Below are 14227 nucleotides of genomic sequence, written 5' to 3'. Positions count from 1 at the left end.
GTCATTTGCAAGTAGTTGATCCCCACTATTGGGAATTCCATTCATCCTCCATCCTGTCTGTTAAGGCATAATCCAAAGCAGCCACTTCCTAAAGCAGGCTTCTTTTATCTATCATATCAAGGCAGACTTGGGAGACAGCTTTACTACTGCACACTTACAACCTTGTTCTCCATGTAGGCCACATAGGCAAGGCTGGACCAGTCTGATTCAAGCCTTGGCCAAATGCCCTGCAATTCCTTCCAGAACAAAGGGAGATAAGCAGCCTTGTGAAGAGCTGCCCAATGAGTTTTTCATCTGCCTTTCTATCTTGTGAGAGACTGCCACAGAATCATTTCTCATCTACCTTCCTAATTTCTGTTGAGCACAAGGCTTTCCACCCACTTCTGCCTTTCCTCCTTCTGATGCAAATGTAGGCTCCTGTGTAAGTCCATAAAACTTCTTGGCTAGAGTTTAGAGTTGACTTCTCAGCAGTAGACTGGCTACTACCCATACCATGCTTCATATTTGGTGTCACCTCCATACCTGTCCTGTGGGAGAGACACATGGCAAGCTGACACCATGGTGACCTTGCTTTTGCCATGTAGTCAGAATCTACCTGAATCGACTTGGACCTACCATCACATTGCTAACGAAATCTCTGGGAGTGTGGGAATCCTAGCTAGCAGTTTCCATAGTGACCCTTGTGACTCTTACCCACCTGCTGCTGCTTAGAGACTGTTTAAGCACTTGACAGCAGCAAACCCATCCACAGTCTCTCATCTTTATACTTTTCCAGTCTTTGTTCGCTACAGACTTCAGGGACGTAAGTCACATTTTAGAAGTAGTTTTTATGAAGCTCTTTTTCCTTGAGATAGATGTAAACATACCCTACCACTTCAACATTGCCAATGATGAGATAGCCATAATACTCCAACAATTTCCTCCTCAAACACCCTTCCTTGCCCAACATCTTCAACCCATACCTGTTTATATCTTCAAATGTTTGCCTGAGCCTGCAAAATTGGTCAACCTTCTTTGCATGCTGGTTTAGCACTTTATTTTGGAATGTAAGCACAACTCGACCCCTATAACCTATTATTGTTATTCTCAGTGTTTGAAGCCTAGGCTTAAATGAAGACAGAATTCTAAGCAAACTCTTTGTCTGGTTTAATATCAACCCTATATAATGGATTCAAATTATTTCCTCCAGTAAATTCTAAAAGAAATTCTGGTTTAAAACCACATCATGTTTACCCATTTTGTTACATTATTAGCGACACTCTATCACTTTTAGAGACTGCAACTCTTGGTGATGTGTGTTAACTGGCCATTATTTAATCCAGTTCTGGTGCCAACCGTGAAGAGGTTAAATTCCAGGAGCTATGTTTTGTTCTAGGCCACCAAACAGGCAGATTTAATTTAGAGACTGTTTCATGTCTAATGTTGACTCTTCAGTTGTCTGTGAGAGCAAGAGTTAACTTGCGAGCACATTAATCTCAATCACAAACTTGTTGAATTTATAACCCTCTTGCTTGCCTTGATTAAATAACTGCAAAGCCCAGAAAATTGAACTAAGCTTTTTAAAAGTTCGAAGCCCTGAGAGTTTTCACACACCTTATTTGTTTGTAGCTAAATGCAGCTACAGCCAAGTCTCTGAAGTATGGTTGGCCCTGGGAAAAAACTGTGAAATAGCTGCTTTGATATTAGCACCTATAGTGCCCTCTTCTGCTGCTTTCCACCCCTCAGGAGCACCTAATCATCTTAGAGTTTCACAAGACTCACCCCTCAGGGCTGGGCCCTGGCTCAGAACCACATTCTTTCCCTTTCCTACTAAAACTCCCCTATTTCCCTCACTTATCCTGACAAGTATCTGCCTCAGCTTATAATGAAGGTTTTGGCTTTCCTTGTTTAGTTTTCTCTCTTCTCCTACCCAAGTAGGAGATTCTTGCTTCTCCGTATCAATTCTTCTGGACTTGTATAGTATAAGAAAAGAGAAAGATGAGTGGGACAGGAGATAAGAAATTAATAGATTTACTTGAGATAGTAATATCTCATAATAATAATGGTTATTCACTTCCAGAGTGAAGAAATGAGACCGTAATGGTAAAAATTTCAGACATTGCAGCAGAGTGGAGAAAGTGCAGCCTGAGGCCATGAGCCTTCATGTTAAACCAAGAAAAGTATATTTATATCAAACTTATTCTTCCACTTAATATCTGACTTTGCTGAAAAGCTTTTTCAGAAGACCTTCCTGTAAACCTTTTAATTTCTTTGACAAAGCATATGCTTGTGTATAGTATAACTCTTAAAATAAAACTAAATATCTGGGGTACCTGGGTGGCTCAGTCAGTTAAGTATCTAACTTCACCTCAGGTCGTGATCTCCCAGTTCATGAGTTCCAGCCCCATATTGGGCTCTGTGCTGACAGCTCAGAGCCTGGAGCAGGCTGTGTCTCCCTCTCTCTGCCCCCCTCGCTTGTACTGTCTCTGTCTCTGTCTCTCTCAAAAATAAATAGAACATTAACTAGAAGTTGCTGAGTATCTATGAATAAGCAGGCACTATACAAGGTTTTTAATATAGATTAGCTAGGGCCAACTGATAGTTGGCTTTTCAGTGTATTCTCTCCTTCTTCAACGGTAATGGATTTTCAGATAAGCACATGGTTTTCCATAGTTGGAGACTATTTCTCAGCCTACCCTATAGGCAGGTAGTTATGTGACTAATTGCTTTTCAAAAGAATGTGGACAGAATGACATGTGCAACTTCTGCATCACTTGAATAAAAATTTCTTATCCTAGGTTATCTCTATCTTGCTCATCTTCTACTGGATGGAATGAAGATGTGCCCATAAACTTGCTTGGCCATGCATATAGAATAAGAGCCCAGGTAATGGAAAAGCAACACAATGAAAAGTACCTGACTCCTCATTCTCTGTGTGCAGAAATATCTGGTTATTATGGACCAGCTAGACTTTTAGTAGGGATAGAGAAAAACACCTGTCTTGCTTAAACTGCTGTAATTCTTGGTCTCATTCTTACAGAACTTTAGCCTATATTCTAAGTATTATCTATACGTAATTCTGCTTCCAAGTCACAGAGGTCTGTCTTGTTATCCTTATTTTAAGGAAGAATATGTCTGTATCATTAACTTTAGTTTATAATAAGGAAATTAAAACCAAGAGATTAAATAAAAGTATATTTAAACATAAGTCTAAAAGCATAAGATAATATAAGTAAAGTAGTGGCTGAACTGGGATCTAGGTTTATATTTGGCTTTTTAAAGTCAGATACTTTCCTACTCTATTGTTTTGAATTCCTAAATTAACTTGCATATATGACAGAACCCAATGTATTTTTTAAAAAAGAAATCAATAAAAAGCTTTTAAGTATCCTAGGTTTTTTATACCAGTAAGTTTGTGAAAGTTACATTAATATAAGGAAAGAACTCATATACAAAGGTACTTCAGTGTTTTATGTAACGTATGTAATTTCGTAATCCATCGGGCTCTCAGTCTTAGAGTGTTGTCGTTGTGAAACCATGATTCTCAAACTTTTTAGTCTCAAGGTTTACACTGAAAACCTATTGAGGACCCAGGAATCTTTTGTTTATGTGAGTCATATGTACTCTTATTTATTCTGTTCAAAAATAAAACAGAGACATTTTTAAGGGGTAGGGGCTGGGCAAAATGGGTAAAAGGAAGTGGGAGATACAGTTATGGAATGAATAAGTCACAAGGATAAAAAGACACATTATAGGGAATGTATTGCATGGTGACAGATGATAGCTACACTTGGGATGAACATAGCATAATGTATAGAGCAGCTGAATCACTATGTTGGACACCTGAAAATAATATTGTGTGTCAACTATACTTAAATTTTTAAAAATTATTAAAAAGTTAACTTTTTTATCATTAAGAATCTCCTTTCAACTTATAATATACCCCTGAGAAAGATTACCTGTCATCTCACAGCTCAGTATCAGTTATCAAGTAATTGAGAGAGAAGAGAACACTGAGCACTAAGCATTAAGACAAATGTCAACCACTTATACTTGTGGTTTTCCTTGCCTTCCTTTTTGAAGCAAATGTATATCAAATAATAATATAAATAAAAATTATCAAAAATTATAAATTTATTTAAAATAACAATGATAAACCCATTTCATGTTACCATAAATACATATTTTAATTAAAACTATCTGAATTAAAATACAGTTAAAATTAGAATAATGGCATTGTTTTACATTTTGGAAATCTCTTTAACATCTGGCTTAATAAGGCATTTGGATTCTGCATTCAGTGTTGCAGTGTGTTGCTTTGGTTAAAATATACAAAGAAAACCCAACCTCACACATATATATGGTTAAAAAAGGAAAGAAATATTTTAATAGCCTTTTAAAAGAAGGTTGTGGATATTCTTCTTTGATACCACACCAAAACTCCACAAGTGGTATCTACTTAAGGTGAGTTACAAGGTAGCATCGGGTGCTATATCAATAAACTCTTGGTACTCTGTAATATTAAAAGCCACTGGTCTGTCTTGTATTTTGATGGGATCTTTAGCCCATGTGTGATTTTACAGCATCATGTATTGATCATTTGGAAAAGATTAGTTCACTGAGTTATGCAGGTCTTTCAAATGTTGACACATCTCATTATCAAATACAAAAACATCACACACATAATAATACGAACAATCTCATTACAAAAGTCTTTGAATATTGGGTAGCTGTCAAGCTCATAATGTAGGTACAAATTTTCCAAAATGATAATTTTTATTTGAAAGCTTGGATTTTAGCATTACATAGAATATAACTTATTTTCCTTGAAGTGACAGGCTCATTTTGTTCATTTTAAAGATCATGTCTGCCAGATATTCAAGTCTAAATAATGATAGTTTGTCTGTCAGTCGTTCTTTCAAGCAAAAATAGTGTTCTGTATAAAACCCTGCCTAGTTTGGCTTACAAGTCAATGACAGAAGTGCTTTTCCTCAAGACAGCATCGTACTTTGGTATGTGGCAGGAGCACCTTATAGATGTACTTCTCGTATTGTCAAAGAGAATATTAAAATGATGCATACCCAAAGATTAATACTTAATAAAATAATAATTTTCACTACTTCATCAAGAACATTAATAAGTGAAAATGGCATTTTAATTTTTAAAATTTTTTAATGTTTATTTATTTTTGTGTTTATTTATTTTTGAGAGAGAGAGAGAGAATGTGAGCAGGGGATAGGCAGACAGAGAGGGAGACACAGAATCCGAAACAGGCTCCAGGCTCCTAGCTGTCAGCACAGAGCCCAACATGGGGCTTGAACCCAGGAACCGCAACATCATGACCTAAGCCAAAGTCGGACACTTAACTGACTGAGCCACCTATCCACCCCCATTTTAATTTATTTTTATGATGCAAGTGCATAGTTGTGAAGAACAGCAGACTTAGACTAGTGCCACTGCTTTGATTCTTGTTAAGTTGACAGAAGTTTTACCCACTATTGCTTTTGCGCAACAGTAGAAATTTCATCATGGCGAAAAAGTCAAATGTCTTTATATTATTACAAAAATAACCATACCTCTCAGAAGTCCCCAAAAGACTGTCAAGGACCCTTGGGGATGTGTGGAATCTCTGCTGTAAACAAACATACAAGCAAAGTGCAGCAACCGAAGAAATGTCAAAATGACTAAAATCCCCTATTTGTGTTCTTTGAGCACCAGAAAATCATCATATAATTCACAGCAATGCTTCTAAATGTCATTTTCCCCTTCCATCCAAAGCTCCCATACTGTAGCTACTCTTAAGCTTTTCTCTCTAACCTTCTTAAAACTCCTTACCTAATCATTGTCCAACTTTTTTTTTTTTTTACCTAATTAGTCTCATCTTAAAGCCTCAAAATAACTGCTTCCAAAATGTGAGGGAAAAACATAATCCTCTACCTACTGAAAAGGCAATAGAAGAAAACTTGAATGTTTATATGTTACTTGTCGTTGCCATATTTTAAATATTTTTGAGGAGCTGATGGTCATATACTGTGCCAAATATTGATTGTTGTATTCAGCATCACCCTCCCAAACTTTCCCCTATTATAGCAGGGTCTGGAAATATACAAAATGCATTGCTTCAGCTCCCTCACTGCCTCATTTAGATTCTGCCAGTAAGAGGCATCTTGCACAAAATTTTGAAGGCAGAATAGTGGATAGCCATTATTCATCCCCATCAGTGGCTGGCTTGACAGCAAGCATGAAGTTTACATGATGCTTCTGGGTGAGCTCCTGTGAATTACCTACCTTGGAACTTCAAGCATCTGTAATCACTAGTTACTAACTCTGATCCCTGGGTTTCCAAATTTCCTCAAAGCCAGCAGTATGTTTCCATGAACCTTAATTACCCCAGTCCTCCCAACAGCTTTGTAAGTTTGTAATTCCCTTTATATTTAATCATCCCTTCCTCTATAAACTAGAGAGGTAAGTGCTTTCCTGGCAAAACCCTGACTGATAACAGTGTTTGGTTCCAGAAGTGGTTCCAGGATACAGAAACTCAAAGACAGGAATCTGGGATCAGTTATCTGACTTCTTAGACTGGAAAGAAGTTAAGACTTTGTAGACAATGAAAAACGGGATACTGGCAGTCCATAGAAAGCAGTAGCAAAATAATTACCTATAGTTTTCTGGAATGAAGTGCTTACTGTAGAAAAGCTTTTGAGAGACTACTGATTATTACAATAGGATTTTGAGAGGAAAAAAGGATTGTTAGGACTGTGGTATGAGCTGGCTGCTTCTAAATAAAAGGTTAAGATTTCAAATTCTTCGTTCAAGGCATAGTCAGAGAACCAGAGAGCTTCTAAGATAGTCCTAAAAATATCTCTTATAGCCATATGGCTAATGTGTAATTTTTTTTTATCCTGTAGGTTGCATAATTATAACCCAAATGGAATTCACAAACTTGCCAGGCCTCTTATGTAAAAGTTAAGGCATTGATTAGGAAAGAACAAAAATTGGAATGAGGACATTGGATGGATTCCAATGACTCTGGGAATCATGAACCTCTAAATCCCACTGAGCTGCTTCCTCTTCCCTGTTTGAGGATATTAGCTTTCCCTAGCTTGAAGATCCCAAAACAAGGATGATCTCTCTGTGGTCCACCTCCATCACCTATTTGCCCCCAGACTTATAACTAGAGTCAGAGCTCAACAAGCCCTAGGATGATATCAGAAACCTGGAAAACATTATTGGAAAGTAATCTAATTGTTTTAGATAAGAGAGGAAGAAATGTAATTTGGGTAATAGACAAATTTGTTAATATGAGTACAGTTACCATAGATTCTAGATTCAATGTTTAGTTTGAGTGCCTTGATTGGTTGACTAAAACCAGGACCCATCAGTAGACTTCATTAAGTGAAATTGACATAGTAATGTCATAGACTCTTGGTCTAAAGTTCGTTCTTGTCTTAGCAAGAAATCGGGATGCAGGATTAAAATAGGAGAGATGGCTAATGTCTGGGGAAAGACAAGAACCCCAAATAAGGGTTCTTGCCCCATATTTATTATGATCAGAAGGCTTACAAACGAGAGGGGCATGCACAAAGAGACAATGAATCGGTGAACATCAACTCACGGGCATGAGGGAAAGGGGGTTTTGAAGTTATACAGTGTGTGGGGTTTGGGTCAATATAAAACAAAATCCTGGTGCCGGGCAGATGGGCAGACAGCTGTTAAGGGCAGACAGGAGACGCCGTGTCTGTTTATTTTAGCTAGCCTAGGGGATAAAACAGATAGAGCAAATAACCTTAAGGTTAACAAGGCACCTTTTCTTTTGTTAATCATCTCCACTCTGGGCAGCTTCACCTGCAGCGCAGTGCAGCGGTCCATAGCTCTATTTACCTGTTTACCTAACTTGGTCCTTCCTTCCTGTGAAAGCAGCTTTCTGCTATAGTATTAAACTGTGGGGCGCTTTGCCCTGAATGCCTAATCTTGCTTATTCTTATACCTTTGTATTAGATGCTTTGCACCCCTCTCTATTGTGGGGACTCTGCACCCCCTCTCTTTTCTGGGGTGCCTTTGCATCTCCCTATTCTTGGTGCCTTTGCACCTTCTATTCTGGGGTGCTAATCTTGTTTACCCAAACTCTCATGAGAGCATCTTCTTTATGCCTCATTAACCCATTGGTGTAAGCCCGGGGAATTCCTAAACTTATTCTCCACATAGTACGAAGAAATTAAAAGGATTAGAAAGATAAAATTGTTGGCATGGATCAATCATATGTGACTGGATCATCCACCATTTACCATGTCCCAAACGAGAACCCAGAGGACACTCCCATCATGAAGGTATTGAGGAATATAATAGTGAGAGGAGCACTAGCAGCCTTGAAAATCTCAGTGATATTTGTCGCTTTTAAGATTAGGTATTGCAGTATAATATAACAGTGTTCAGAAGGGCTACCAGGAATTGCAGAGGCCTACAGACAGCAATTAGCCACCATGCAGACAAGATTATTATACTGGACAACAGGCCAGAGACCTAATCTGAGTAGTTTTATGTAGAGAGATCTTTGGCAGTGACTTTTCAGTGTCTCTGGGACTGAAATGGATTGTCAACTTAAAGTCTTACTTCATTTATAGAATTAAAAAAATTTATAGGACAGATATCTGAACTAGTCACAGTAGGGAGTCATGGACTCACCAAGTCTCAGGCCTGAGCTAGTTAACAAGGTGCCCTACAAGAAGGGGAGACTGGCACCTTTTGAGGAAGGACCCAATGAGACTGCAACAAGAATGTATTATAAAATTTCCTTCTAATTTTTTCCAGAAGGAAATGTATCCATTCATCAGGATGATTGTATACTCTGGGGAAGAGAAAATACCCAGATAGTTTCAGATTTTTGGACAGTGGCTCTGAAATTAATCTCCAAATTATAGGAATCACCAGTGAGAGTGGGGACCTAGGGGTGTCAAATACTAGATGGAGTTTTGGCTTGAGTCCATTTCTCACAGGGCCCAGAGGGTCTGTAAACTTAGCTTTGTATTTGTTTCCAAAAGCATATTTGGCAACTGATTAGACTTCACTTCCTGACCCTTGAAGTGAGGGTTTTTTATAATAGGAGGGGCCAAAAGGAAGCCCCTGGAACTATCCCCTTTCTACCAAAGTAGTAAACTAGTAATAATTTTACAATCCTGGGAGACTTTCAGAGATTAATATCATCACCAAAGGCTCCACAGATACACGGGCGGCTATTTCTATCACATTTATATAAACCTCCTCTCTTTGTCTTGTGCAGAAGAAAGATGAATTTTGGAGAAAAGCAGTGGATTATCATAAACTTAATCAGGTTGTTACACCAGTTACAACTACTGTGTCAAATGCACTTTTTTTTTTTTTCTGAAACAAATTAATTCATCCTCTGGCATCAGGTATGCCACTATTGATCTGACAAATGCTTCCTTCTTTATATCAATTCATAAAGAACACTTGTTGCAAATGGAAATGCTATATTAAGCCTCTAACAAATCCAGATAAGAGAATAACAATGCAACCCTTGGGATTTTAAAGCAAAACCATGTTTTCTTCCACGGATAATTCTCCTTTTGAGAAATAACTCTTTGAATAAAACTGGACCCAAGTAGAAACAGAATGACTGGACATGGTCCATCAACCAACCACATAACCTGAGCTGCCTACCATGAACTGGAAGTTGTAAAATTCACTGAGTTACAGACTTGGGCATGGGCAGCAGCACTCCATAATCAAATGGAAGTCTTATAAACAAGATCATGTTCAAGCAAGCCTTGAAAACAGATGAGCTACGTGAGCAGTTGGCTCTGATTTCCAAGGCATCTAGTCCTCTGCATTGTCATCTCTTCCTTGACACCCCCACCTACAGTCCTTGGGCAAATTCTTGATGACCAGTTGGCTGATAAAGACATACCTTGAACCTGATTTTGAGACGATTCTGCATTGTATACTGGCATCATCCAAAAATGGAGTGGTATTTCAGCTTTATTCAGGGATGGCCTGAAAAATATAATGAAAAGGGTCTATGATGATTATAGGATGGAGCTACCAGAAGACTAAGAAAAAGATGCCCACATTAGTCTCCCTGAAGCCCACAAAAAACATTATAATTTATGTATCAGAGCTTACAATTGCAGTGTTGTCACCCATCCACACCGCCCCTCTCCCTGGCTGCTCAGTCTGGCTACCATTTATTTCATTAATATTCACTAAATGCTGTCCCATCTTCAAGACTTTGTTCATGATGATGCTTTTCTCTGAGTGGCTTTTTCCACCCTACCCACAAGAGCCACCATCTGATTGAAGCCTTTTCGTATTTCCCACTCGTTACCACTCTCCCCCTCTATTATAACCACACGCAATTTCTTTTATCTCTTTCTCCCATCTTGTACTTTACACTGATATCCCCTAGACCAGGGTCCCCAAATTCAAATGCTTCAAGAAGCAAAGAAGGTGGCTTAAATGAATGACAAAGGCCTACTAGTTGCACATTAAATGCATTGGGTTATATTTACTCTTTAAAAGAAATGTGCTCCCTTCCATTTTTCTTAAAACATGGTCCCTGGGGCCTTTCATTTTCCACTTTTGATATAGACATGGGTATAAAAATATTTCTCTAGTATTTTCCAAACTCATTGATAAGAGGCCACTGAGACTCAGCCCCTGAATGAGGGAGAAAGGGACTGGTAAGGACTGCAACAGCAACTGGAAAATTGACCCTGTCAAATGAGGGGGCTGTTGGTGAGTGTGCAGGAATTGTGGGACTAACGGTAGCAGATCTTATGATTTTTTGGTAGGAACTGGAAAGTCAGATTTTTCATGTGAAATCTCAATGTCAAGTTTAGTCTCAAATTTGCTAAAGCACTGTGTCAATCAAAAACAGAAGGAACCTACAGCAGGAATGGACCTTCAGGCACCAATTTGCAATTTATGCCTCACAGTTGCCGTGAATTCCTGGAGGGCACAGAATGAGTCTTATTCCTTGTGTCGACATAGATCCCAGGACAATGATTGCCCCATAACACTTTCTCATTAAATGCTGGTTACCTTTAGTTAGATTTTAAAAATCTAATAAAAATGTATATACTGCCTGATTCTACAGGTAGAGAATCTTAAAGAGAAGATCTTTTTCTTACTCCTTCTATGTATACCCCACATAGTAGATGCTCAAACATGTTTGAGTTGCTAAAGGGAAATGCATCAAGTGTTTATTAACAGCTTAGTTTGATTTTGCTCATTAAATAAGTATCAAAATATCTCCTAAGGCGTAAGGGCAGAGAACATAAGACAGATGATTCTGATAAGTAGAATTAGGTCAAGAGATATAATCAATGCTGCCCTCAGCAGGTGTAATGTAGCATCTCAGTGATCTCTTCACAAGAGTGGGGAAATGGGGAGAATACTGAGACTTTGGGGGAGTTGGTGACACCATAAATGCAACTGACTTGCCACTGTGGCCCGAGTGACAATAAAACACAATGCTCTGCTTCTGTAATAACCAAGCAGCTCTGTGGCTGTCACTCCTGGATGTGAGTTCTCAGGAAGTCTGCTTATTTATGGTGGTCACTTTAAACATCACTTTAAATGTCCACTCTGAGCAGAACCGTAATATATGAAAAAGTTTTCAATAAAAGGGAAAATGGGATTTTTGAGTTTTGCAAGTTGAAAAAAGTTGCCCAGAGTTATAAATGTTTTCAAAGATTAATAACTCAAAACTTGTTTTTTAAAAATATTAGCAAGCAGTGCATTTATCAGGGAAACCAAATAAATAATAACTGCATATCTATTCATGTATACTACTGTATATAACATAACTTTTAAAAATGAAGACAAGAACTCTTTTATATAAGCTAAAAAATGGCTAATTTGCTGAATAAATATTGAGTTGCATCCAATTAATTATAAAAAGATCAATTGTAAATATTTCCTGTTAAACTATCCTGCCATACATCAAGCGATGTATTTGCCTTGTCTAAAATATAATGAAAACGTTTTTGGCAAACATTTTCCATATATTAAATAAATGCATTTTAAATGTAAAATAATGACAATATTTTATTTTGCACATATAAAGTTCATATGAATTTGAACAGCATTTAGAATATGGATAAGTGAACAAGCAAAACTTTACTTCCAAAATGCCTTAAGGTAGGGCTTTAGGTTTAATTTATTTGAGATTATCAGCCCCCTATACTTCCCAACCCACAGTCCTAATATTATAGCGGATAAAGAAGAAAATATTCAGTTGTATACAAAACTAGGTAATAGTCCCTAGAATATGAACTTAGGTAAAAACATTTAACATCCATAATCATTTCAAAAAATATGTAAATCAAACCATCATGCTATATGCCTTAAACTTACACAATTATATATATCAACTACTTCTCAGTAAATCTGGAAAAATATTTTTTAATATAACATCCTACAATAGTAATGCTATCTTATAAATCAGATCACATATCTTGTAAAAATTCATCCATTCAATAATATCTATTAGTGGCAACTATATGTTTGGCATTGTAAGCATTGGAAATATATCAGTGAACAAACAAAAAAAGCCCATGTGGAGCTTAAATTCTAAATCACTGTAATGCTAATATACCCATTTTGCATTTTTCCATATTACATATTCTGAACTAATAATAATAATAATAATATCTTACAATACAAATAAAATATAGTGGCTAACTTTTCAAAGTACTTTCAAAGACATTCTCAGTTAAATTTTACATTTTCTTGGCCTTAAAGTAAGCTTGATAGTTGTTACAATTTCAGTGTTAATGATGAGGAAACTAGAGAGATAGATTTCCACAGACACTGTCCTAGAATCAGTCTTATTTCTCTCCATATACAGTTGTGGGAGCACAAGAACGATGCAGGATCAGAGACTGAATAGCGTAGAGGACGTTGTGATGAGCACAGGGGTGTTGTATGGAAGTGTTGAGTCACTATATTGTTACACTTGAAACTAATATTACACTCTATGTTAACTAACTGGAATATAAACAAAAACTTAAAAAAAATCTTTGCCATGGAGAGAGCAAGCTAATGGGAGAAACATTAAGAATGGCAGGAGTAGCTGAAATTGACTGTGACAGTCACTGGCTATCCACAAATACTTGTATTTGCCTTTTCTCCTTAGTGACACATAGTAAGATTGCATTTCTCCACCCCCTTAATCTTGGGCATGGCTACCTGAATCCCAGTGCACTTATCACCATGTCCCCAGGCCCTGTGCAGGGACCGTGGACGCACAAGCCCAGAAGACATCTCCATCCCTCTGAGACCCTGAATGACTAAGATGAGCAGAACCCTCTGCCAACCCAATCTGGACTTGCAGCATAGGCAAGAAATAAACTGTGTCAAGCCCTTGATGTTTGAGATTGTTGTTGATGTTTTACTTTGCTTTTTCTTATTTCATTTTGTTACTGCAGCATAACCTAGTGTATGCTGATTGAAAGCATGGGTTAATGCTGGTACCAGTTTTCTGGTTGTATCATTTCTTTCTCTACAGCTGTGTTGAGCAGCTCAAGAATAGACACAGACAGCAGATACTGAATTTATCTGAGGTTAGGATTTTGCCAGGTGGCTGCAACAAAAATACTTAGGATTTTCTCAAGAGAGTGATTGAAACTGTGGACCATGAAATCTAAATCTTGATTGGGAGGGAGGTCAAGCAGGAAAACGCCTGTGAGTACAGAGAAAGTAGATAGGTCAAGGGACTGGCCGTTTTGATAAATTGGATGATCAATTATAAAGAAAGTAAATAAATTGTGAATCTCAAAAAATAAGGAGTTGTCATTGAAGCACAGGATGGATTAATTAGAAATTTCTGAAGTGGCAAAATTTCAGGTCATAACAAGATGTGGAAGTGGAACTGAGTGACTCAGCTAGAGAGAAGCAGATGTTTGTGCAAACAGAAGTCCTGGACCAGAGAGGCTGTGTGCTGGGCACGGTAGCCACATGCACATTTAAATTCTGCAAAATGGTGACAGGAATTGGGGTAGAGAGGGAGATGGGTTAGCTAGTTGCCAAAGTCATCCATTAATGAGTGAGGGGAAACTATAGACGGGGATTGTGTCTAGTTGTCAGGAGCTTCATGAATGTAAGAGTTTTCATTCCCAAGAGACTACAAGCAGATGTAATGGGCTGAGGACTCTCCTTCCCAATCCTAAGCTATACAAAGTGTGGAAGAGAAAAAGTGGCCCCCAATAAGAGGTTGCAGGATAAGTGG

The sequence above is a fragment of the Crocuta crocuta genome, unplaced genomic scaffold, assembly GCF_008692635.1.
Source record: "Crocuta crocuta isolate KB4526 unplaced genomic scaffold, BGI_CrCroc_1.0 scaffold131, whole genome shotgun sequence".
Classification (NCBI taxonomy): domain Eukaryota; kingdom Metazoa; phylum Chordata; class Mammalia; order Carnivora; family Hyaenidae; genus Crocuta; species Crocuta crocuta.
Note: the sequence above shows the minus strand (reverse complement) of the source record.